Source organism: Mauremys reevesii, linkage group 7, assembly GCF_016161935.1.
Source record: "Mauremys reevesii isolate NIE-2019 linkage group 7, ASM1616193v1, whole genome shotgun sequence".
NCBI classification, from domain to species: domain Eukaryota; kingdom Metazoa; phylum Chordata; order Testudines; family Geoemydidae; genus Mauremys; species Mauremys reevesii.
The window spans coordinates 13298716-13321677 of NC_052629.1; the positions used below are offsets into that span (position 1 = coordinate 13298716).

The following is a 22962-nucleotide window of genomic DNA, read 5'->3' on the forward strand; positions in this document are numbered from 1 at the left end:
TTAAATTGGAACACAATTTAAAAATTCAACTGTTTTATAAGAATGTGTAACTTTTAATGTGTATGAATTACCTACACTACTTTGGAGTATCACTGTTTAGTTATTCCCCAATAACCGTTCAGTATGCAAATTTGTGTACAATGTCAGACAGCCATTATTCACCAGAGTGCAAGATTTACATAATTGCTATATGTTTATTTCCCAATAACTAAGCAATGTATATGCAAATCTCTCTAATCCAGTTAGCTACTTCAATCTAATCTGCTCCGATTGGTTCTTACACTCAGTGGGTAATATCCTCTTCTTTTGTAAATGAGCGCAGCTCTGGTGATGTCGGTGATTTGGCCTAAAATTGTTTGTTTTTTTCTTTGCCAGCTCTTAAATTTGTGTACTGCTTGCTTCTATATCTCCCTCTGGGATACAACTCACCCAGAAGTGGGCAGGCCATGAGATCTCTACTCCCCAAACTAACACATTAATCTTGTACCTATTGTCTGATGCAAAGGGTAGACCATCTTTCCTCCTTCACCACAAACAGGCAATATCTAGAGAAATTGTGCCTGCCTAAGGTACAGTCTGCCTAGTGATTCTCCTGTGGTAGTGAAGCTATGCACTGACACCGGCACAAAGGTGTTTCACTAATGTTAACAATCTTCCTATAGAAATCTGAAAACATGGTAGCTTGTCAAAAGAAAACAAGAAATTCTATATACAATTAATTACAGTAATCCAACTGAGACATAATGAAGGCTCATATGAGTGACCTGGCATCCCACGGACACAGTCCATCTGCAGGTGTGTTGCGATTCTTACATGTGAGGTTTATAATGGTAATAGAGTGGTGATCAAAATGTATTTTGGGATCAAAACATCATCAAATTTCTAAACCTTTTGTAAGATTCTACGATATTCTTCCACAAAGGAATTTAAAATGCTAAAGCATTATTTAGATGTTATGCTTCGGTAATCAGTCCAACACGCAAACAATCACTAACTCTGATGAAGGGAAGGAGCAAATTTACTCCAAACTAAATAATCTGATCTGATTGACTCCCCGCTCATGTTGGCGATGATAATTCTACATGTTGCAGCATACTTGGCAAACACAGAATTGGCAGAATAAACAGTAATGGCTTACTTTTGCTGGTGGACAGGTTGGGCACCAATTATTTAATCACAAACATTGTCTTCCACTTCCATGACAAATACAAAATAATTTGGATGCAGCCTTGGTCATGTCATTGGCATCTGAGTGACTATGTGTTGGTCCGATAGCAGGACCTACGGGATGTGCACATAACCTGGGTATTACACTGAGCTGATTGCTAGACTGACCATTGTCTTGTTCATTCAAAGTTCTCCCTTTCTATTTGGCCAAAAATGCATAAAACCCAGTCATTTAAGCATCTAAATGTTGCCCGGATGAAAGATCCATCAACCACCGAACAATTCTCAACACAGCTAACTATCATTTTGAAAACTCTTCCAACAATCAGTGATGATGTATCTGCTCAATGGGTGTAGTCCTGTGTGATACAATCTCTAATAAAGTTGTCAGTTGTGTTTGATATACGAAATGCCATAATGCAGCTTGGCTCAATGATAATGGTTCTGAAATATCAAATCTTCTTCATGCCAAACAGGCAAGGTCATGATGTGCTCTTACCTGACCTGTCCTCTGAGTTGAAAAAGGCCAGATATAGAATAGCTTGCAGCACGCTTCAACACAAATTCTGCCAAAAGCAAAATATGTGGTTTGAACACCAAGTGGCTGAATTGCAGGTCCTTGCAGAATAACATGGTCAAAGCTGTGTACGGCCCTACCCAATCTGCCTTTACCGCTAACAAGTGCTGATGATGAATTTCTCATCATAGATCACACTATCATCCACCAAAGGTGGTGTGAACACTTTACTGAATTACTTAATCATCTGTCTACTGTCCCTGATGAGTCACTGGATAATGTTTGTAAACTACCTACATCTAATGCACTTGCTGATCCACCCTCATGAGCCGAGGTGCTAAAGGCTGTTCAAGCAATGAAAAGTAACACATATCCTGGTCCTGATGCATTCCAGCTGAAGTTTTCAGACATGGAGGAAATCCTCTCATTGACAAGCTTTTTGAATTCTTATCACGTCTGGCTTCAAGAAATCATACTGCAACAACTAAAAGATGCTAACCTTGTCACTACCTATAAGTGCAAAAGCTTAAACAGTGACTATGGTATCTACTGCAGCCAGGGCTGGCTTCAAGGTTTTTGCCACCCCAAGCGGCAGAAAAAAAAAAAGCTGCGATCGCAATTGGCGGCAGCTGCACCATGCCACTTTCTTCTTCGACGGCAGGTCCTTCCCTCCGAGTGGGACCGAGGGACCTGCCACTGAATTGCCGCTGAAGAGCCCGACGCGCTGCCCCTTCCCCTTGGCCGCCCCAAGCACCTGCTTGCTGGGCTGGTGCCTGGAGCCAGCCCTGACTGCAGCATCTCCTTGCTCTCCGTGCCCGGTAACATTCCTGCATGGATTCTCTTGAACCAGCTCCTGGTTGACAAAGTTCAGTCTGAGTCACAGTGTAGCTTTTATGTTCAGTAGAGTACTGTGGCATGATTTTCATTGTCAAGACAATTAAAATAAAAATGTCACAAACAACATCAACCTTTGTACATCATGTTTCTCAGTCTAACCAAAGTTTTTGACATGGTCAACCACACGGCCGTCTGGAGATTGCGTACTAAATTTGAACACCCAGACAAATTTATTAATATTGTTCGGCAATTCCATGAAGGCATGGATGGAAAAGTTAGTGTTGATGGTGATCTAACCAATCCATTTCCAGTCACAAATGGGGTGAAGTAAGGATGTCTTTTCTCCTAGCCATTTTGTTTATACTTTGCTGTGATGCTAGAGGAAACCCTTCATGGCTCTTCAAATGGTGACTTTATACACGTTTGAACTGACAGGTTCTTTAATCTTTCTTGTCTACTTGCAAATACCAAGGTGAGCGAAGCTTTAATCTAGGAACTGTTCTACTCCAATGATTGCACCTTGGTGGCACATTCTGAAGCAGCATTACAAGATTGTACAAACCACCTTGCTGTGGTGGCTCATAACTTTGGCCTTACCATCAGCCAAACAAAAGCTGTACCTGCCATCTTTTCAACAACTTTACCAAGAACCATCAATAATCTTGGAAGGTATCATGCTCCAAACCATCAAACCGTTTATTTATCTCAGCAGTATGTTAAATAATGGAGTGTCAGTCGATCACAAAATGGATGCACAAATTAAGAAAGTCAGCACCACGTATTGTTGCCTTTATCACTGAATTTGAAAGGAACATGGAATCTATCTATAGACACCAATTAAAGTCTATAATGCTGTTGTCCTCATGACGTTTCTCTTTGCATGTTTCTGACATACCAGGTACAATCCAGACTAATGAGCAGGTGTGTCACCCCTGCCTTACAACCTTGGGTTCCTTACAATGCTTTGCTGAAGTAGCTCCCACCCGGGCCACTCACAAAGAACCTTCAAACATGTAAGCCACATCCTGAGTGTCTGTGGGGAACTGCAACCTGCCAGACATACTTGGGTTACACTCTGGCTCTCATCAGTCTGTGGCCAGTGAGGTAAATGTTTTTCTTCCCAAATTGGTCTATGGCCGGGTTTCTCAAACAGGGGTCGCTGCTTGTGTAGGGAAAGCCCCGGTGGGCCGGGCCGGTTTGTTTACCTGCCCCATCCACAGGTCTGGCCGATCGCAGTGCCCATTGGCTGCGGATCGCTGCTCCGGGCCAATGGGAGCTGCTGGAAGCGGCGTCCAATAAGTGCCTCGGCCCGCGCTGCTTCCAGCAGCTCCCATTGGCTCGGAGCAGCGATCTGCAGCCAGTGGGAGCCGCGATAGGCCGGACCAGCAGATGGGGCAGGTAAACAAACCGGCGTCCCCACACAAGCAGCGTCCCCTGTTTCAGAAACCCTGGTCTATGGAATCAAACGAAGACCGATTAGTACTAACTGTGTTTGTCTATGTCCTCCGCAAAATCAGGGAGGCTAGTATTATTATTATTATAAGTCCCAAATGAAATCTTCATGGTGTTGGTGATAACTAAAGTTAAGGTTTTGTCACGGATATTTTTAGTAAAAATGTCACAGACAATAAACAAAAATTCATGTGACCTGTCCCTGAGTTTTATGAAAAATATCCTGGGGGGGACAAACAGAGCACTGCCAGAGGCTTGCTACTGTGGCAGGGGCTGACTGCTACTGTTCCAGCCCAAGAGGGGGCTGACCCAATCCTGGTCGCTGCTCCAGTGGCTCCGGGGCTGGCTGTTGGCCGCTGTTTCGGCGGCCTGCGGGGTGCTGCTCTGGCAGCCTTGAGGCTCACCACTAGTCAGCTATTCCAGCTGCCCCAGGACTGACTGCTGGTCAGCTGTTCTGGCAGCCCCACCACTACTCCAGCAGCAGGGGCTGACCACCACTGCTCCAGCCCCATGGTGATGACCCAACCCCAGTTGCTGCTTCAGCCCTGCAGCCGTTGCTCCAGTGGCCCAGGGCTGAGAGCTGCTTCAGCCCTGCCCCAGAAGAAGTCATGGAGATTCCGGAAAGTCACAGAATCCATGACAGAATCATCTCCTTAGTCATAATTGAACCCTGGCAAGAATTTAGTACTTTCAGAAACATTTCTATATTGAGTAATTAGTAAATCAATACTAAACCACTTCAACTGCAGTCTCAAGTTACACAAATCATACTAGGTTGGTAGGAAAGTTTCTTAGCACTTCAGGTACCTTTATATGTTATAATCAAAAAGCTTACATCCTTAGATCAGCCAAGTAGCCGTTTCACCTCCTGCACTTCAACATCTTGTTCTCTTACTTAAGCCCTCGTTCACATTTTTTTCTTCCTTCGCACTCTGTGAATCCCCTTCTCTGTCAGCCTGTCTCATTTGGTGGTGTACATTGTAATGCCTGCCCTGCACCTTGATTACCTTATGTAACTAGTTTGGAATTGTTCTTCATACTTCCTTCCAGGGTTGTTAAACCCCTTTGTCAAATTTTGTCATCCTTTGTTGAAACATGGTATCTTTAGCCATCAGTTTAAAGACAATTTGGGGCTATTATGTTATTCTCTTGGAATACCCCAGTACACAACGTTAATCATTTGTTGTCAGTAAAGCTTAGCACTTTGGCATTCGGTTGTTTTTACAAAATAAAGAAGTTTCACACTTGACAACATTGCTTATCATATCTCTCTGTCAGGTAGTATCTGTGATATAGCCTGGCCAGAGGGCAGCAGGAGAGTGATAGATGGGAGATATTTAAGCCCCAGGATGATGAGAGCCTTATTCCCTGTAGAGGGAAGAGAGGCTGCTACAGATTAATTAGAACACCTGAAGCCAATTAGAGCACCTGAAGCCAGTCACCTGATAAAACTCCCCTGCTTCAATCAGAGAGTTGGAGGAGCTGAAGCAGAGTGGTTTGGTGTTGGAGCAGAGAGCAGTTTGGAGGAGTTGAAGCTGAGTGGTTTGGTTTTGGAGCAGAGAGCAGTTTGAAAGAGAGCAGTTTGGAGGGCAGCAGAGGAGAGTTTGGAAAAGTGCTGTGGCGGGCCAGAAGACCAAGACCTTAGGTAAAGGGAAACCTGACTTGTACAGAACAGAGGGACTCCACAGGCACAAGGGGTTGGGAGAAATCTTGCCCAAGCAGCAAGAGGGCAGGAAGCCCCCCAAGCTGAAGGGTTGGAGAGGGAAATAGCCCAGGGGAGGGAATTGCTAGCTCAAGTGGTTTACCGCTATCCCTAGGGCCCTTGGGCTGGGACCCAGAGTAGAGGGCGGGCCCGGGTCCCTCCCTCTCCACTCCCCTTCTCTGGGATACTAGTGGGACAGTTAATACCCCAGATCAGGGGCAAGAAATGGCACCCTGAACGTCCCCACAAGAAGAGAAAGCGTGGGACGCATCATAGTAGTGCCGGCAATTTACCACATATCCTTGTGGATGGTAACTCAGTTACACTTAATAAACAATATATTAGAAAAATGTGCTTTTCCTTTATCTGTTAATGACCTTCAGTATTAGACTTCATCTTGTTTTCATATTGCAGAGAAGCCAAGGCAGTCATGCTTTTTTGCATAGGGTCAACTCCTGTCAGTAATGACTGTAAGTGTAGCTCAGGGATGACATACCTAGAAAATGATCAGTCAGAATGGATGAGCCAAAGGAAAAATCATCACGTTGCTTCACAGTGGTATGGTAGTAGCAAAGAGGATGAAGCAACTACATATGTGATGAATAGTAAATGTACATATGTAGCAAGAAATCTTGCTAGATTTTTCCTCTAACTACACATAGGAAAATTACAATCTCTAATGTATGTTCTTTGTTGCAAATAAGGCACTCCTAGCCTCTGTGACACTTCCTTGGGGCACTCAGAACTCTGAGTGACCTTGTTACCCCTTTGCGTTGGCAAAGAGACTTGCTGGAGCTAAATTAGGTGACAGCTTCCTTCTCAGAACTTCTGCCAGCCTTTACTTTGCCTTGCCGATAACACCTGGTGCACCCAGTCCCCCTTGAAGAGCATTTTGCCATGGGATCCAGTCTTTCTCTCTGGACACTCACTGTTCATGAAATCTGCTGCCTCCAAAAAGACAATGTGCACGCCAGCTTACTTAAGTCAACTAAGAATTCACATTTTTGATAAAACAAAGAGAAGTTTATTAACAAAGATAGAAATTCAAGTGATACTCAGTAAGCACAGGAGAAACAGATATAGTTACAAATAGAACAAAAGTATAACATGCTTCTAGGAAACTAAATGTAACTTTAGCAAACTAAACTCTTTGTCTAAGCTAAATTACTCATCTAAAGCAATCTCTCAGTGTCACCAGACTCTTGGGCCAGGATCCAGCTTTCATGGAGACAACAAAATGCTGTTCTTTTTGCTCCCATAGTGATGGACCCCCCCACAAAGGGGTTCTCAGTCCTCCAGAGAACCTTTGAAATGTATCCTTCTGAAGTGTACCACCTGACAAAGTTCTTCTCTTTTGCTGTTGGTTCTTCAGTGTGCTGACACCATATTTGTCTTTCTCATTCTCCCGTTGACTTACTTTTCTTATTGACTTAATATGCAAATGAAGTTTGCTTTGTGTTGACTTACACAGTACTTGATTTCCATCAGAGACCTAGGAACACAGATAAATCAACATTCCTTTGTATGGGAAAAAGTTGTTTGTCTACCCAGCCTGTTTACATAATTTAAACATATTTTTAGTATATACATACAGCTTCTTGAATAACATCCATACATACATCTCGCAATGCTTATGGTGACCATAATGTTATAAGCTTTCATTTGACACCCTACACAATGTTCTTTATAGATAAATACTATGACAGCAATATGTTAGGTGTTGAGAGTTTGGCAGGCCTGATAGGAGTTGCTGTTACATGACAGTGAACCCTTTGCAAGTGAGCATTGAAGGACTCTTAGGGCACAACCTGCTACTAGAACTGCTGTTACAGGAATCCAAGCCTCTGTGCTCTGGATCCCCAAGTTGTTTCAAGATCCTGGAATCTGAATGGAATCCAGCCACTATCCTAATCTCAGGGTCACTAAGCACGCTCTCAGGGGACTTAGACCCCTCTGGGCACAGCACAGACCCTTCAGACTCCCCAATACTTAAACACTCCCCTCCCAGAACTCCACCCGAAAGGTTTGAAGCTTTGGCTTACAGTTCAACACTCTCAGGGGCACACAGCAGTTGTGAAGGCTGCTATACTTTTGTACAGTCTAACATCTGTATGATCTTTTATCCTTAATCATGTAAAGTACAGGAGAGTACAGATCATGCAAAATAATAAAACATCCTAAACTCAATGTCCCTCACTAGCTTATCTTTCCCTTCGGAGTTCTTGGGGGATCATGTTTGTGGGATGAGGTAATATTTTATTGGACCAACTTCTGTTGGTGAGAGACACAAGCTGGCAGGCAGACAGACAGGGTCATCTGCCTCCTTGCCCTGCATCAGTCTCTCATCTTAATCTGGTACCAAATGACTCTCTCCTTAGATCCCCCTTGTGAGTTCCTTTATAGCAGGGATCATTTGCTTCTTTTTCTCTAGTCCTGGTAATTTTCCTTTACATTCCACAACTCCCTCCCTTCAGATAAGAGGAGGAACTGTCTTCTCTCAGGCTATGTCTACGCCAGGGCCGCCCAGAGGGGGGGGCAAGAGGGGCAATTTGCCCCAGGCCCTGCGCCCTACGGGGGCCCCCACCAGAGTTTTTCGGGGCCCCTGGAGCGGGGTCCCTCACTCGCTCCGGGGTGCCCAGCAAACTCTTGTGCGGCCGGGCGCAGGAGCTTCTGCCGCTCCCGGTCTTTGCCGGCGGAGGGTCCTTCCGCTTCGGGCGGAACGACCCCCCGCTGGCGAATTACCGCCGAAGACGGAGCGGGACCCGCCGCCGAAGTTCAGCCCGGTCTTCGGCGGTAATTCGGCGGCGGGGGGCCCTTCTGTTCCGGGACCCGCCGCCGAAGTGCCCCGAAGACCCGCGGCGGGGCCCCCCTCCGCCGAATTACCGCTGAAGACCGGGCTGTGCTTGGCGGCGGGTCCCGCTGCGGTAATTGGCGGCGGGGCCCAAGACCGGGCTGTGCCGGCGGGTCCCCGGCGGTAATTCGGCGGCGGGGCCCCGCTGGTTCGGGCACTTCGGCGGCGGGTCCCGGAACGGAAGGGCCCCCCGCCGCCGAAGACCCCGGGCCCCCGGAATCCTCTGGGCGGCCCTGGTCTACGCTACGCATGAGGGGAGGGATAGCTCAGTGATTTGAGCGTTGGCCTGCTAAACCCAGGGTTATGAGTTCAATCCTTGAGGGGGCCATTTAGGGAACTGAGGTAAAAATGTGTCTGGGGATTGGTCCTGCTTTGAGCAGGGGGTTGGACTAGATGACCTCCTGAGGTCCCTTCCAACCTGGTATTCTATGATTCTACTGCTGTAAATTGGCCTACGCTACACTACTCCAGCTATGTGAATAACGTAGCTGGAGGCGACGTGCCTGAGACTGAGTTACCGCGAGGTCTACGCCGTGGGAGGTCGATGGGAGAAAATCTCATGTCGACTTACCTTACTTCTCTTGTTGGGGGTAGAGTACAGGGGTCAACTGGAGAGCAATCTGCAATCAATTTGGCGGGTCTTTATTAGACCCGCTAAATCACCTACCGGTAGAGTGTCAATCCCGGCTGTAGTGTAGACCTGCCCAGTGAGCTGCCATCTGCGCTGCTGGGTGTGCTCTTCTGGAATGGCTAGGGCTTCCACATGCCCAGCCAGCTGCCTTTGCCACTGCCAGTACCATCCCGTGTACACCTAGGAGCCCTGCCAGAGGCAACTAGTGGGAGGGACTCAAAGGGGGGTATCAGCCTGGGCAAATGCCTCTTTCCCCACCCCCAGTCGGCAGGCCTGAGAATAAATAACTGGGATTAAGCACAATTTAAATATGGTTGAAACCACATGTTCTAACCTGATTTAGAAAATATGTACTACTCAGGGTCTTTTTCTTGTCTAGCCTGCTGTTTTTTTCAACCTGGTGAGCATATGGACAGCATTCATACTGTCCACCCAAAAAGAGGAAATAATCTGGTTTGACAGCACCACTTGTTTTTAAACTATGCTTCGGAATAGTTGTTTAACATGATTGTTTGCCTTGTGAAGGTTGGGTGGTAAGACCTAGAAGCATGTGAAATGCACGTTCAATTACTTTGATAAAAAACACAGCAAAATAGAATACATTTTCATAGGGGTTTCTGATGTATTCAAGATCAAAATTATAAAAAGGAACATTTTGTAAGCAAGTTATTTAAAATTGTGTACATGAAAACATAGATGTTATGGCCAGATCCAGAAGAGCATACTTAATCTAGAAGCATCTTATTCAGTATATGCACTGTAGCAAAACCTGGTTGAAATTCCAATTTTTTGGAAGAAATAAGCAGGATATTACAGAAACTGCTGTGCTCTAGGCTGTGATATTCATACTACAGATGAAACCATTTATTTACATCCTTTTATATCAGGATGCTTCATTGTGTCTACTGGTTCACTGACCTTTTGTGTAAGAGAGAGCAGAAAAGCAATCAGATATGTAAGGCTAATAATATATCATGAACAGATTCCTTTCTTACAGAAACGGTGGCATCTGCACTGGGATGATTCACTGTTTTTTAGCTGATGCCTTGAAGACTTTTTAATCCTCACCCAAACTTGGCAAGAGTATGACTTTTTTACCCTCCTAGAATCAGTTAAAGTCTCATTAGAAAATTTCCTAAATTGTAAATATGAATTATCTCTCTATAATTTTTATGCTGAAGAAATTCTGTCCCCAGAATAACATGAAACCTGTGTCTACAGGCCCTGGCAAATAAAAACAGTTAATGAGCTTAAGGTTTAACTTTCTACTCTGTAAATTGAGGTGGATTTCAATGGTTGCAAATTTTATGTGAAATTATAATTGTAATGGGATAGATGCAGCTGGGATTTTAAAAACAGTTTGGGCATTACATAATGATTTATCCAGTAGGTTAGTCTGGAAAAAGGAACCTAATTTTTCTATACTATATTCTTTATTATATATAAAAAATTGTCCATGTTCAGTTTCCCTGTTTTTTTCCTTGCTTATTGACTAGTGGAGTAAGCACAGAACTGGGAGCCAAAGAACATGTGAGTTCTAATCTAGTTTCTGATGCTGGGATGCCAATCTTTCAATCTCTCTAGGACTAATCTTTCATTCCTCGCACACCCCAAACTCTATCTGTACAAGTTTGGGGTTTGAAAGGAATGAAGTTATGGATTCTATTCCATAGTTCTTCTTTGAATGATTGCTCATGTCAATTCCAATCAGGTGTGTGCGTGCCACGTGTATGGCAGCCAGAAGTTTTTTCCCTAACAGTACCTGTTGGGTCGATCCAGGCACCCCCTGGAGTTGCGCCTCCCTTGCGTTGAATATAGAGCCCTGCTGTCCTGCTGCCACTTCGGTTCCTTCTTACCATCTGTGACGGTTAGCCAGAATGATCGTTATCACTTGCATTGCAAGCATAACTTCTCTAGTAGTTTGAACTCCACTCCCCCCCACCCCCTTAAATATTTAGGTTATAGTAGTAGTATAGTTTAGATAGGTTTCATTTGGGGGTACCCCCTCTTTCCCCCTGGTACTGGGGCATGCATTGGTCCCTGGGGTTTAAACCCTGCGCAGCATGTGACAAGTCTATGCTAAGAAGTGACCCCCAAACTTCCTGCCTGAAGTGTTTGGGGGAAAGCCACCAGAAGGAACGCTGCAAGATCTTCAGGGGATTTTCTCCAAGGACTCAAAAGGAGAGGGATCTGCACTTCCGGATATTTCTGATGGAGGCTGCTCTCCCTCCTCACTTGGACCCCAGTTCAGTGGAACCGATGCCGAGCACCTCGATGTCGATGTGCAGTGCGCTGACACTGACAAGACATGAGTCAGCACTGAGGAAGGACTCTGCCAGAGACCCTCGGCACCAGCAAAGTTCCCCACATAGGAGCTCCAGGCATGGCAGTGGGTGGCACCGTTTGCAATCCCCAGTGCCCCACAAGAAGAGAAGACCCGAAAGGTCACTCCCCCATACCCAGAATGACGCAGAAGAAGCCTGCCATTGTGAGACCCACATCGGGCCATGGGAGTTCGGCTCCACTGGCTAGGGTCATGGCGACTCCTGCTCTTGCATGGGATCAGTCGAGTCTGAGCCCTCAGCACGTCCCTATCTGGGAAGGCAGTAATCTGCAGCTGCCTTCCACACTGGAGGTGTTCGAAGCTGCCAAGACCTCATTGCCTTCATGGTGCCGCCTTCCCCTCCAAGGCAATGCAGGACACTGAACTCAGTCTCAGCGAGACCCATAGACCCTCGGTGCCGTGCCGGGGCAAGCCAGCAATGGTACCTCACTGGTCACCATCTCCTTGGCACCAGTTACTGGTACCATCCACCAGTGGGTAGATAGGAGAGCCGCATCCATTCCCGAGTTCCAGTCCTCTTATAGCGAGTCCTCGGAGTCGGAAGCAGAGTCCTATAGCTCCAAGAGAAGCAGGCGATCCAGGACCAAAAGATGTGGACAGCAGCAGCTTCTTCTGGGGTCCTGGCCTGGTCAGTGATAGGCTCCCACCTAGTGGCTGTTCTGGACCTCTGGGGTATTTCACCAGGGTCAGGGCCAGAGCCAGAGGTCCTACTCTACATCGGCATTTGTGTCTTCAGTGTTGTATGTGCCTCCGGCACCTCATCTGGAACAGCACCAACCACTCATCATGCCGGCACCGACTACACCAGAAGACCGGGCACCACGAGGTCCCCTTGGTGTGGAGGGAAGGGAACAAGACCCACTCCCAGCTAGGGCCTCATCCTCATCCTCACCTGCTGAGGTGGTGACAGGAACGTCGACGGCCCCTGCCCTGGAGGACAGTAGAGTGCTCCAGCAGCTGATGAGGAGGGTGGTGCAGAACCTGGAGATCCCAGCCAAGGAGGTTGTCAAAACATCAGACCTGATGGTGGACATTAATGCCCCCTTCCACTCATTAAAACAATACAGGATACCACGAAGACCCTGTGGCAGACCCCCGCCTCCTTACCACCAATGGCAAAGAGGAATGAATGAAAATACTTTGTTCCCTCTAAGGGGTTTGAGCACCTATGCACTCATCCCCCACCAGACCTCCTTAGTGGTGGTGGCGGCTAATGAGTGGGAGCACCAAGATTACCAGGGACTCTCCCCGAAAAACGGGGAGGCTAAAAAGCTGGACCTTTTTGAGAGGAAAATTAATTCCACTCGGGGGCTCCAGCTCCAATTGACTAATCAGTAGATACAGTTACAACTCCTGCGGAGTGACTGAAAAATGTATAGAACTGTTGCCACAGGACTCCAAGGAGAGTTCTCCTCCTTGGTAGAGGAGGGTAAGCTCATTGTCCAAGCTTTGCTTCAGGCAGCCTTTGATGTGGCTGATTCAGCCACCCGCACCATGGCCTCCGGAGCTCCTGGCTCCAAGTCTCAGGGCTTCCATACGAGGTCCTCCCCTTTGAGGGCTCGACCCTCTTTTCAGAAAAGACTGACTGTAGACAGGTCGGACTCACCCCTGCGGCGCCTCCTGCTGGTGACTCCGGGAATTAGCTCAGTCCAGCGCTGGAGCGCCCTCTGCAGGCTGGTGATCCGCCTGTCCTCAGGCCCCCCGTGTCCCTCCCTGGAACCGGTGCCCTTTTACATGGAGGTGCTGCCCCCTGGCAGTAACCCCTTTTCTCTCAGGGCTTCCCCTTCTCAGGGAACCCCCACCCTCTATCCCCACCTTGCCTCAGTATTGGCTACTGCCAGTCATTGTCTAGCCCCACACTCTGGGGCAGACTGCAGTATCAGCCTACTCATCACAGGCAAAGGGGTTTGGACCTGCTGCCTTGACCTACCCCTGGGCTGCCCTCTGCAACCCCCAGTACCTGTTAGCCCAATACTAGGCTGCAGCCTGGGGCTTTCCAGGCTGGAGCTCCCCAGTTCCTCAGCCTTTCCCCAGCCCTGCTTCTCTCAGGTACTCGGTCTAGCTCCCTGCAGCCAGGCCCTTCTCTCTCTCTGAAGGCAGAGAGAGACTGTCTTGGGCTTCTGGCTTCTCTGCCTCTTATAGGGGCCAGCTGGGCCTGATTGGGGTGTGGCCCAGCTGCAGTCACTTCCTTAATCAGCCCAGCCTTGAGAGTAGCCGCTCTCAAGCCCTGCCAGGCTGCTTTTAAACCCCTCAGGGCAGGAGCAGGGGTCCACCCTGCTACACTGACTCACAACTTCATAGCCTCCAGGACTCGAGGGCCACTCTCAAATCCCTTGGCTTGCACATTCCAGCCATACAACGGAGACATTTTAAGCCATAACCTCCACCTCATTTTTACCACCCTCAAAACAGACAGGACTTTTCTCATAGGAGGAATAGGAATAAAAGAAAGAGACCTCACCTGTCATCAGCCTAGGGCTCTGGGCAGGTGAAACAGTCAGCAGGCCAGAAGCAGAACTTTTGAAGGTGCGCCTGCGGGCAACACACCAGTTCGGACTCTGGATCCATTCCCCCTTACCTTCTTGTGCCAACTACCCTGTGTGGGCCAGAATTACATTGGATCACTGGTTACTTCATACAGTAGAAAGAAGATACTCTCTCCAGTTCTCCTCCCTCCCTTCCTTCCACTCCCTTCCCTGTTCCTCTTCAGGGACCCTTTTCATGGGCAACTCCTCTTGCAGGAGGTGCACTCACTCCTATCACTGGGGCGGTGGAAGAGGTTCCTCAGGAGCTGAAAGGCAAGCGGTTCTTTTCCTGGTATTTCCTAATACTGAAAGCCAAAGGGGGCCTCAGGCCTATCCTAGACCTGCGAGACCTCAAGAAACTGAAGTTCTCCATTATTCCTTCCTTGGATCCGTCAGCGTTGGGGTGGGGTGTGCAACTGGGAGACCTCAGGACTCAGGGCCTTTGGTCCCAGGCAGCGCTCTCGCTTCACATCAGTGTCAGAGACCTGAGAGCAGTCTGGATGGCATGCCAGATATTCCAATTTCAGTTGGAAGGGAAATGTGTATTGGTCATGATGGACAATACTGCAGCAATGTTTTTATAAACAGACTGGAAGGGACACCTCCTTTATGTGTTTCCACACATACCACTTGTTCAGAAGGTGCTAGTCAAAGTTAAGAGGGACGAAACCTTGGTGATATTGGTAGCCACAGTCTGGCCCCATCAGGACTGGTACATTTCTCTCCTGGAAATGGCCATGGAAAACCTGATCACCTTACCCTTTCTCCCAGACCTCAGGACTGCAGCTGCCTCCAACACCTGAATCTCTAATCGCTCTACCTCACGGCGTGGAAGCTCCATGACTAAACCCACTGGAGCTGGCTTGTTTGGGTCCAGTCAGGGAAGTCCTCCTTGGCAGAAGGAAACCCTCCACTAGGGCCATGTACCTGGCCTAATGGAAAAGATTCACAATTTGACCATCACAATATCTCCCGTCTCCAACTCTGTCATCGATACCCAGGATATTGGACTACCTCCTCCATCTTAAAGAGCAAGGGCTTCCCACGGTGTTAATAAAGGTCCACTTGGCTGCCATTTCTGCCTTCCATCCACACGTGGGGGGGCCAGTCAATCTTTGCCAAACCAATGGTGAGTCGTTTCCTAAAAGGTCTCAACAAACTATACCCTCACGTACGACAGCCGGTCCTGGCCTAGGACCTTAACCTGGTCCTTTCCAGACTAATGGGGCCACCCTTTAAACTGCTTGCGACATGTTCTCTACTGTACCTCTCATATAAGCCGGCATTCCTGGTAACGATAACGTCAACCAGGAGGGTGTCTGAGCTCAGGGCTCTAACATCTGAGCCCCCTTACACTGTGTTCTATAAGGACAAGGTTCAGCTTAGATCGCATCCAGCCTTCCTTCCTAAAATTTGTCTCCCAGTTTCATATTAACCAGGATATCTTTCTCCCAGTTTTCTACCCTAAGCCACACTCAAGCAGCAGGGAGCAAAAGCTTCACTAGTTGGACGTTTGCCAGGCATTAGGCTTTTATATGGAATGAACAAAACCATTTCAGAAGTCCATTCAGCTGTTTGTCGCAGTAGTAGACAGAATGAAGGGGCTTCCAGTCTCCTCCCAAAGAATTTCATCGTGGATCATATCCTGTATCTGGCAACGATACCTGTCCTCCCCGCACCTCCCAATTACAGTGCACTCCAACCCAGGCAATCTGCAGAGCTGTGACGTGCTCCTCAATCCTCACTTTTACCTCACTTTATGCCATTACCCAGAAGGCTAGAAATGATGCAGCCTTTGACAGAGCGGCGCTACAGTCAGCAAACCTTTGAGCTCTAACCCCGCCTCCAAAACTTAGGCTTCAGAATCACCTAATTCAAATTGACATGAGCAATTACTTGAAGAAAAAACGGTTACCTACATTTCATAACTGTTGTTCTTCAAGATGTGTTGCTCATGTCCATTCCAATACCTACCCACCTACCCCTCTGTTGAAGCAAACCAGCAAGAACGAACTGAAGTGGTGGCGGGTTGGCAGGGACCTATATTCAGCGCCATGGAGGTGCAACTCCAGGGAGCACCTGGACCTACCCGACGGGTACCGCTAGGGGAAAAATCTTCCGGCTGCTGTGCACGGGGCACGCACACACCTTATAGGAATGGACACAAGCAACACATCTCAAACAACAACACTTACGAAAGGTATGTAACCATTTGCCTCTCCTCTGTAAAACAGTGATAATACTTACCATACAGGATGGTATGAAGAGCAATGTTTTTGCAGTGCTTAGGACAAACAAAGCATTATATACATTAAATGCTATGTGTTGTACTTATTCTGTTATTTCTGATTTTAAAGCTGTTCTTTTCAAGTTGATGTGCTATTCTGCTTTTAGCTAATTTGTGCTCATATAGCAGTTCAAAATGTTTGTCCACAACTGTTAGCAAAATAATTATTTCTAGCATGAATTTCATTTGATTGTACTTTGCAAATTGAAGCTAATTGTTCATAAACTTGTAAGTAGGAACTTATAATCTCAAGAATTACTTTGAAACTTTTTTTAGTATAACAAGGATCTGACACAGGAATGCTTACAAAAATAGAAACTAGAAATCCTACACTCATCACATGGATCACAGCTGCAAAGGTTAATACTCCTCTCCACAGGATATATCAGTATCCGCTTACTACTGTCACATCTTTCCTATGAAAAAAACAAAACAAAACAAAAAACGACCAGTTCAAAATATAACATAATACAAACCACCAGCTAATCAGTCAATGGCTGTGACATGCAGCCTTTACCTGATTCTCAAAACAGATCCCTCTGATGTCACTGAGTCAGCTGCTGAGGTGAATCTACCACGTGGAGATCTATCTTTGATGGCAGTATTCATGCCTGGCTAGGATAGAACATCTCGGGCTCTTGTTTTACACGTCTCGTTATCCTTATGGATCCTAGGTGTTCCAACCTCTTGCTGAGTAGTGTTGACTTTTAGAATTATTTATAGTTATATAATGTGAGAATACATTTTAGCTTCTCTGGTTAACCCCCCCACCCCACAAAGAACAATAGATATATCAGCTGAGACAATCATCGTACATACATACATTCTGTCATAATGGAAGGCATCACGGAGTCTCATCACCACAGAGTAAACACAACACATGAGAGTCATTGGCCAGCATGGTCCTCACACAGCCTTGAGAAGCGCATCATACCACACGCTGTTTAGTCAGCCACATTGTCGAATCACACTCACCTCAGATGCCCACTGCCCTGGCATCTGGCATCAGCTCCTACAAATCTTGTTTCAGCTGTCTTCCTCAGCTCATTGTTTTCTTTGTCTGATCATTTTGATGCAGTTATCACCTCATTAGGTGTGTGAGAAGTATAACTAGCACCCAGCAATCACCTGTAGCATTTCAGTTCAAAGAGACAATCATTATAGTCTTTTATTTTCAGTGCAACCCATGACAACCATCTAATATATGTCAGTAGCCAGAAGGCCACTGCTCAAAGTATGCTCAGCACCAGGTCGTAAATAGAATGTGAACGAGTACCTGTGGGAGCTAGAAAGGGGAAGCATAACAGTGACTGAAGAGCAGTGTCACAGCCCCATTCTGGATAACCATGAGTCCAGCATGTCACAACACTCATCATTCCTACACTTTTCCTCACACAGCAGGAGCTGACAAGTGGATTTCATCAGGGATGTTTCAATATATTGAATTTGCAAATGTTCCAGCAGCCTGATCCTTTCCCACTCCACATATACCTCCAATAGATGCATTTTTAATAGAGAAAAATCCTTTCCTTAGTATAGTAGTAGTCTTAAACAACTGCTTCCATCATGAATCTTCCCAAAAATTAAATAGATGTTCAATACATAGATATTTATTTTTAAAACAAAGATGATAATTAGTGCCAATTGTTTTGAGTTATATTAGCTTTATGAGACAGAATATTGATGTCCACAGAAAAGACAGATCTGAAACTGCAAAGCTCAGATCACTTGCACCATAGTTTGGTTATCAGAGATTATAAAATTCACATAGATCAAAATTAAAATATTTACTGGTAACATGAAAATTGAATTATCTCAGCCAAAATGATTTTTACTTAGTGATGCATTAAACAGTTTTCACCTCACTCTAGAAGCAAATAGTGTATTTTAATTCCACTGGGATGACATGTATATTACAGCGTGCAGTTTTTGAGGGGGTTTTGTTATTATTGTATTTAACATTTTAATTTATGGTGTGTGGTTTAATATAGATAATTCCTGCCTCTCTGGGAATCATTGAGAAGCATTGTCATGCCCCAGGGAGTTGTTGGATAAATTCAAACTTCATGTTAAGGCAGCCACTTGATAGCCTGCAACTGCGGGGGAATTTCCAGTGCCAGACTCAAATTTAGATTCTCTTGGTGCCTCAGAATTGACTGCTCCTCTAGGACTGGCAGCTAGATCAATTAATCCCATATATTTCCACTGGTGACCAGAATTGTTTTCCAGTCTCCCCTTCTTTTTCCTCTGCTTTCTGTGTCAGCTTGTTTTTCAGTTATACTTACTGTTGGAATCAGAAGCTGCCCAATCATACAGAAGAGTGCACCCTGCACCTCTTTAAGGGTGCTTCTGCAGATGAATTCCCCAGGAACTCCAGGAGCACAATGCCTCCTGAGGCACAGTATCCCCAGGGTGCCCCTTGGTTGGCTCTGTACTGCCCTCTTCTCAGGGCTGCATCTTAATGTACAGTCTGACACTAAATATTATAGATGTTTTCTGTTGTGTTCCTTACACATTACAGATGCTTTATATTGTGCTTGCATTTGGCTTCCTTTTGCTTTGCACTGTGCTTCCTTAAACTCTGTTAGTAAATTTAATCTGTTAGATTAGATTAAAAACAGCTCTGGAGATGAGAGTTGATTGTGTCTCATTCCCCTTAACCCCAATCACTTTCTTTTATGTAACTTCAGTCCATCATGCTTTAATTTTAAAGCAAACACTAGACCTGCTAGAGTAGGTGATCATCTGTGACAAATGGATTTGAAATTATGCTTTCCTCATTTACATTCATAAGAGAAGCAGTTCTATCCTCTCATGATAGAGTACATGAACCTGTAGTAAATGTTAACTTTGAGAGTTCATTTTCAGAAATGTAAGCATGCAGTGAGGTGGGCTGAAGGTTAGTGAAGTAAAAAAAAAAAAAAGGAAGAGAGAAATAGTAAATGCTTTGCTCTAGGCAATAATGTCATTGTGTGTTATGGCAAATGACAAGCTGCTTTCTCAAGTAGTCTGCCAGTCTGCCTTCCTTTCAGACACAGTAGGTATGGCACTCCGTGAAATGAGTGACATCAAAGAAATGAACAACCTGTTTACAGCAGTAAAGAAATATTGTGAGTCCTTGTACTGAATTGTAATAAGCCAAGGCAGTGGAAGAAAGAGAGTGCCTAGACAATGTGTCCTCCTGTGGATCCCATAGTTATTAAAATATTAAATCTAATGATTACCATTGAAGAGAGACATCTGGATTCATAAGGAATGCAACTACTTAGCTTTAAAATATAATGTTAATAAAATAGCTTAATACAATTTTACTGTACAGAAAGAAACATTTTGAACAAAAGGTTTGTTTTTGTTTGTTTTTTTGTTTGTTTGTTTGTTTTTTAACATGTAGCCACAAATAAAATTATGGAAGCTTTGGTAATAACTCCACAGTTAAGATTGCATTGAGATTTGCATGTAAAGCAGAGCTCAAATCCCTCTGTTTCATACTTCAGTGATTTAATTTACGCAAGTGTCTACACTTACAGCACCACATCGAGTACATACATACATACATACCCTATTTGCCCCCCTGTAACATGGTTATAAACAGCAGTAATGCACTGCTTAGGTGAATAGGATGAAAACACACTGGAACTGTACGGTACATACCCTGTGTGGCTCTCTACACGCCCAAGTAGTGCCTCCCCTGTCTAAACTGTTATTTTTAGCAGTGTAGTGTCCGTCAGCCGCCTCCTTGCTGGGGCCTTTCCCTATTTCAGGGAAAGGTTCTGGCAGCTCCCTGTGGTAGGGAAAGGCTCCAGCAGAGGGTAGCTGCCAGAGCTGTTCCATTCTGCTGTGAAAGACTCTAGCAGCAGGGAAAGGCTCCAGCAGCAGGAAGTTCCCGGAGCCTTTCCCCATAGCCTATCCCCGCCAGAGTCTTTCACAGTCGTTTGTAGCTATACACCACCATGTGGATGCTGCCTGCTTTTCACTGGATGTGTAGCTACCCATAACCTACACAGAAGCAACAAGGCAAGGCTCTCTCCATAAGGAAATAGACTTTTCTGTGTCATAGATTTCTGTAACATTTTTCCTATATTTTACAGAGGTATTATGCAATGTTCCCATTTTGAAATTTTGCCCTGTTTTTCTCTCTCTTTTTTTAATTTCTCTAGCTAAATAACCATAGTCTTCACATGCAAATAATACTGGATAAGATTCTGTGGCCTACATCACGCAAGGGATCAGACTAGATCAGGGATCAGCAACCTTTGGCATGTGGCTCGCCACAGTAACCACCCTGGCGGGCCAGGCTGGTTTGTTTATCTGCCACATCTGCAGGTTTGGCCGATCGCAGCTCCCACAGGCCATGGTTCACTGCTCCAGGCCAATGGGGGCTGCGGGAAGAGGCAGCCAGCACATCCCTCAGCCCACGCCACTTCCCGCAGCCGCCATTGGCCTGGAGCGGCAAACCGCGGACGCGGCAGGTAAACAAACCAGCCCGGCCTGCCAGGGTGCTTATCCTGGTGAGCCACATGCCAAAGATTGCCGATCCCTGGACTAGATCATAATGGTACCTTTTCACCTGAAAAACCTATCAATCATCACCTTGTCAATCTGAGGGTCCTGTTTCTCAAGGTGTGGCTTCTGATACAGTAGACTTCCTTATGCATGGAATCACTGACACCCCTGCCTCTTTAAAGTTATTTTAAGGAACCTCAGTTGCAAAGTTTGTGATAAGGTACAAATGGTCCAGAAGTGGAATACTTTTAATGGACACATAGACTCAGAAGAGCTAACTCAAAATCGAGCTCCTAGTCTGTTTTAATCTTATCACAGATCACTTGCAAGTAAGCCAATGTTTAAAGTGGGACATTTTCAAAAAGTGACCAATCACAGGGAGGGTGGTCATGAAGCCACTGGATTCTGGTAGCTCCACCACAAAGTTCAAATAAATGGCCTCTGAGGGCCAAGAGGGAGTATCCAGTGGCTGGAGGGAGGCGGCAGGGTTTCTGGAGTAGGATCCTGGTGTCAGGGACATACCTTGAAGGAAGTAAAAAATGTCTTTATTGTGGAGCACATACGGGGCCACCAGAAGTAGCGTGACATTAATTGCCAGGTTTTAATTGCCCCAGGTGTCCTGCCAGGGTGGAGTCATGGCACAAGTGAAGAACAGTGACTCTTGGAGGTCGGGGGGGGGGAAATAGATGCGGTCCCTTATGAATGTGATCCCTCCTGGGTATCATGTAGTTATCAGTTGATAATGCCCATCTTGTTGGGTGGAATTCCAGAGACAGAGTAGATGAGAATGAGCAGGTCTTGATGGTGAGTCACACTGAGAAAGTAATGGGTCTCGTTCCAGACTGGGGCCTCATGGATCAGGGCTATACCTTCAGGACAAGGCATCAGCCTTGCCATTTCTAGTTCCCGGGTGGTATGTCAAGGTAAAGTTGAACGGGGAGAAGAATAGGGCCCACCAAACCTGTCATTGGTATAGGGCCTTAGTCCTACACAGGTACTGCAGATTCTTGTGATCAGTGAATACTTGGACTGGATAACAGGCCCCTTCCACGTACTGTCACCATTCTTCAATGGCCAGGAGCTTTTTGTCCCAAGATTTCATAGTTTCACTCAGTAGGGAAAGATTCCTCATGTATTAGATGACGGGGTGCAGTGCTTGCTTGGATCCATGCCTCTGGGAGAGGACTACCTGATCTGTGTAGCCTCCATGATGAAAACTAGCATCGTGTCTGGTGGGCCATACTGGAGCAGTGGTGAAGACAAGCTTTCTCTGTTTGAGTTAGTATTGGGCCTTGGACAACCAGTGGAATTGGGTATTCTTCCATAGTAGGGCAGTGAGGGACTTGGTTTTTGCTTTTCTGAACAAAAATTGAGATGAACCTCCAGTAAAAATTTGCAAAGCCTAGAAAACATTGGAGGTGAGAGTCATTGCAGGGGGCTTCTCAGTCATGTACAGCCTCCACCTTGCATGGGTCCATCTTGATTCCTTCTGGGGACAAGGTGAGACTGAGGATCAAACAGTTGAGGTATGATCAAACACGCATTTTTTTGAATTTAGCATAGAGACCGTGTTGTCGTCATCTCTCCAGGACTGTGTGGATGTTAGTGGTGTGTTGGTCCAGATCCTCTGAGAAGATCAATATATCATCTAAGTATACCACTACAAACTTGTCAGTAGGCCTCATAGCACATCGTGAATGAAGTGTTTTGTTTTGTTTTTGAGTGCACTGTGTGGCAGAGCTCTGACCTTGCTCCCGTGGGTCCTGCGCTTCTAGGCGGTTTATGCTAGCCTCAGTGGCTCACTGTGACCCTCCACGTAGCCCTTCTCTCTCTAGGGCCAGGGTTACAGTCTACTGAGCCCTTTTCATCATAGGCTGTGAGGAGGTTGGTGAGAGAACTCCCACAGTCTCTGTTCAGCCTCCTGTCCTGACAGGGACCTGACTTCCCCTTCCAGGAGCTGTTCCTGTAGTGGTGGGTTGGGGGGAACCCGGGCCCGCCCTCTACTCCGGGTTCTAGCCCAGGGACCCTAATGGTAGCAGTTGTTGGCAGCCAACCTTTCACTGCCAGAGATGCTACATTTCCCTGGGCCACTTCCCCACAGCTCTCCTGCTTCTCCCTTCTTCACCCTTACCTTAGGGCTCCTTTA

At 46.2% G+C, this 22962-nt stretch overlaps 1 protein-coding gene across 25 annotated transcripts in view; it reads left to right on the top strand.

The window, feature by feature from the left end:
• The window catches only part of ATRNL1 (attractin like 1), a 1032651-nt gene that overhangs the window by 630883 nt on the left and 378806 nt on the right, over positions 1-22962 (top strand). The gene's annotated exons all lie outside the window — the stretch shown is intronic.